We start from the raw sequence: 4,232 nt of genomic DNA on the forward strand, positions 1-4,232 counted from the left end.
TCCTTTCCTAGTCAATCTCTAAGTGAGACCAGACCAGACACCTTTCCTTTCCTAGTCAATCTCTAAGTGAGACCAGACCAGACACCTTTCCTAGTCAATCTCTAAATGAGACCAGACCAGACACCTTTCCTTTCCTAGTCAATCTCTAAGTGAGACCAGACACCTTTACTTTCCTAGTCAATCTCTAAGTGAGACCAGACACCTTTCCTAGTCAATCTCTAAATGAGACCAGACCAGACACCTTTACTTTCCTAGTAAATCTCTAAGTGAGACCAGACCAGACACCTTCCCTTTCCTAGTCAATCTCTAAGTGAGACCAGACCAGACACCTTTCCTAGTCAATCTCTAAATGAGACCAGACCAGACACCTTTACTTTCCTAGTAAATCTCTAAGTGAGACCAGACCAGACACCTTTCCTAGTCAATCTCTAAGTGAGACCAGACCAGACACCTTTCCTTTCCTAGTCAATCTCTAAGTGAGACCAGACCAGACACCTTTCCTTTCCTAGTCAATCTCTAAGTGAGACCAGACACCTTTACTTTCCTAGTCAATCTCTAAGTGAGACCAGACCAGACACCTTTCCTTTCCTAGTCAATCTCTAAGTGAGACCAGACCAGACACCTTTCCTTTCCTAGTCAATCTCTAAATGAGACCAGACCAGACACCTTTCATTTCCTAGTCAATCTCTAAGTGAGACCAGACCAGACACCTTTCCTTTCCTAGTCAATCTCTAAGTGAGACCAGACCAGACACCTTTCCTAGTAAATCTCTAAGTGAGACCAGACCAGACACCTTTCCTAGTCAATCTCTAAGTGAGACCAGACCAGACACCTTTCCTTTCCTAGTCAATCTCTAAGTGAGACCAGACCAGACACCTTTCCTTTCCTAGTCAATCTCTAAGTGAGACCAGACCAGACACCTTTCCTAGTCAATCTCTAAGTGAGACCAGACCAGACACCTTTCCTTTCCTAGTCAATCTCTAAGTGAGACCAGACCAGACACCTTTCCTTTCCTAGTCAATCTCTAAGTGAGACCAGACCAGACACCTTTCCTTTCCTAGTCAATCTCTAAGTGAGACCAGACCAGACACCTTTCCTAGTCAATCTCTAAGTGAGACCAGACCAGACACCTTTCCTTTCCTAGTCAATCTCTAAGTGAGACCAGACCAGACACCTTTCCTAGTCAATCTCTAAGTGAGACCAGACACCTTTCCTTTCCTAGTCAATCTCTAAGTGAGACCAGACCAGACACCTTTCCTTTCCTAGTCAATCTCTAAGTGAGACCAGACCAGACACCTTTCCTAGTCAATCTCTAAGTGAGATCAGACCAGACACCTTTCCTTTCCTAGTCAATCTCTAAGTGAGACCAGACACCTTTACTTTCCTAGTCAATCTCTAAGTGAGACCAGACACCTTTCCTAGTCAATCTCTAAATGAGACCAGACCAGACACCTTTACTTTCCTAGTAAATCTCTAAGTGAGACCAGACCAGACACCTTCCCTTTCCTAGTCAATCTCTAAGTGAGACCAGACCAGACACCTTTCCTAGTCAATCTCTAAATGAGACCAGACCAGACACCTTTACTTTCCTAGTAAATCTCTAAGTGAGACCAGACCAGACACCTTTCCTAGTCAATCTCTAAGTGAGACCAGACCAGACACCTTTCCTTTCCTAGTCAATCTCTAAGTGAGACCAGACCAGACACCTTTCCTTTCCTAGTCAATCTCTAAGTGAGACCAGACACCTTTACTTTCCTAGTCAATCTCTAAGTGAGACCAGACCAGACACCTTTCCTTTCCTAGTCAATCTCTAAGTGAGACCAGACCAGACACCTTTCCTTTCCTAGTCAATCTCTAAATGAGACCAGACCAGACACCTTTCCTTTCCTAGTCAATCTCTAAGTGAGACCAGACCAGACACCTTTCCTTTCCTAGTCAATCTCTAAGTGAGACCAGACCAGACACCTTTCCTAGTAAATCTCTAAGTGAGACCAGACCAGACACCTTTCCTAGTCAATCTCTAAGTGAGACCAGACCAGACACCTTTCCTTTCCTAGTCAATCTCTAAGTGAGACCAGACCAGACACCTTTCCTTTCCTAGTCAATCTCTAAGTGAGACCAGACCAGACACCTTTCCTAGTCAATCTCTAAGTGAGACCAGACCAGACACCTTTCCTTTCCTAGTCAATCTCTAAGTGAGACCAGACCAGACACCTTTCCTTTCCTAGTCAATCTCTAAGTGAGACCAGACCAGACACCTTTCCTTTCCTAGTCAATCTCTAAGTGAGACCAGACCAGACACCTTTCCTAGTCAATCTCTAAGTGAGACCAGACCAGACACCTTTCCTTTCCTAGTCAATCTCTAAGTGAGACCAGACCAGACACCTTTCCTTTCCTAGTCAATCTCTAAGTGAGACCAGACACCTTTCCTTTCCTAGTCAATCTCTAAGTGAGACCAGACACCTTTCCTAGTCAATCTCTAAGTGAGACCAGACCAGACACCTTTCCTTTCCTAGTCAATCTCTAAGTGAGACCAGACCAGACACCTTTCCTAGTCAATCTCTAAGTGAGACCAGACACCTTTCCTTTCATAGTCAATCTCTAAGTGAGACCAGACCAGACACCTTTCCTTTCCTAGTCAATCTCTAAGTGAGACCAGACCAGACACCTTTCCTAGTCAATCTCTAAGTGAGATCAGACCAGACACCTTTCCTTTTCTAGTCAATCTCTAAGTGAGACCAGACCAGACACCTTTCCTTTCCTAGTCAATCTCTAAGTGAGACCAGGCCAGACACCTTTCCTAGTCAATCTCTAAATGAGACCAGACCAGACACCTTTACTTTCCTAGTAAATCTCTAAGTGAGACCAGACCAGACACCTTTCCTAGTCAATCTCTAAGTGAGACCAGACCAGACACCTTTCCTTCCCTAGTCAATCTCTAAGTGAGACCAGACCAGACACCTTTCCTAGTCAATCTCTAAGTGAGACCAGACACCTTTACTTTCCTAGTCAATCTCTAAGTGAGACCAGACCAGACACCTTTCCTTTCCTAGTCAATCTCTAAGTGAGACCAGACCAGACACCTTTCCTTTCCTAGTCAATCTCTAAGTGAGACCAGACCAGACACGTTTCCTAGTCAATCTCTAAATGAGACCAGACCAGACACCTTTACTTTCCTAGTAAATCTCTAAGTGAGACCAGACCAGACACCTTTCCTAGTCAATCTCTAAGTGAGACCAGACCAGACACCTTTCCTTTCCTAGTCAATCTCTAAGTGAGACCAGACCAGACACCTTTCCTTTCCTAGTCAATCTCTAAGTGAGACCAGACACCTTTACTTTCCTAGTCAATCTCTAAGTGAGACCAGACCAGACACCTTTCCTTTCCTAGTCAATCTCTAAGTGAGACCAGACCAGACACCTTTCCTTTCCTAGTCAATCTCTAAATGAGACCAGACCAGACACCTTTCCTTTCCTAGTCAATCTCTAAGTGAGACCAGACCAGACACCTTTCCTTTCCTAGTCAATCTCTAAGTGAGACCAGACCAGACACCTTTCCTAGTAAATCTCAAAGTGAGACCAGACCAGACACCTTTCCTAGTCAATCTCTAAGTGAGACCAGACCAGACACCTTTCCTTTCCTAGTCAATCTCTAAGTGAGACCAGACCAGACACCTTTCCTTTCCTAGTCAATCTCTAAGTGAGACCAGACCAGACACCTTTCCTAGTCAATCTCTAAGTGAGACCAGACCAGACACCTTTCCTTTCCTAGTCAATCTCTAAGTGAGACCAGACCAGACACCTTTCCTTTCCTAGTCAATCTCTAAGTGAGACCAGACCAGACACCTTTCCTTTCCTAGTCAATCTCTAAGTGAGACCAGACCAGACACCTTTCCTAGTCAATCTCTAAGTGAGACCAGACCAGACACCTTTCCTTTCCTAGTCAATCTCTAAGTGAGACCAGACCAGACACCTTTCCTTTCCTAGTCAATCTCTAAGTGAGACCAGACACCTTTCCTTTCCTAGTCAATCTCTAAGTGAGACCAGACACCTTTCCTAGTCAATCTCTAAGTGAGACCAGACCAGACACCTTTCCTTTCCTAGTCAATCTCTAAGTGAGACCAGACCAGACACCTTTCCTAGTCAATCTCTAAGTGAGACCAGACACCTTTCCTTTCCTAGTCAATCTCTAAGTGAGACCAGACCAGACACCTTTCCTTTCCTAGTCAATCT

This window comes from Salvelinus namaycush, unplaced genomic scaffold (genome assembly GCF_016432855.1).
Source record: "Salvelinus namaycush isolate Seneca unplaced genomic scaffold, SaNama_1.0 Scaffold15, whole genome shotgun sequence".
NCBI classification, from domain to species: domain Eukaryota; kingdom Metazoa; phylum Chordata; class Actinopteri; order Salmoniformes; family Salmonidae; genus Salvelinus; species Salvelinus namaycush.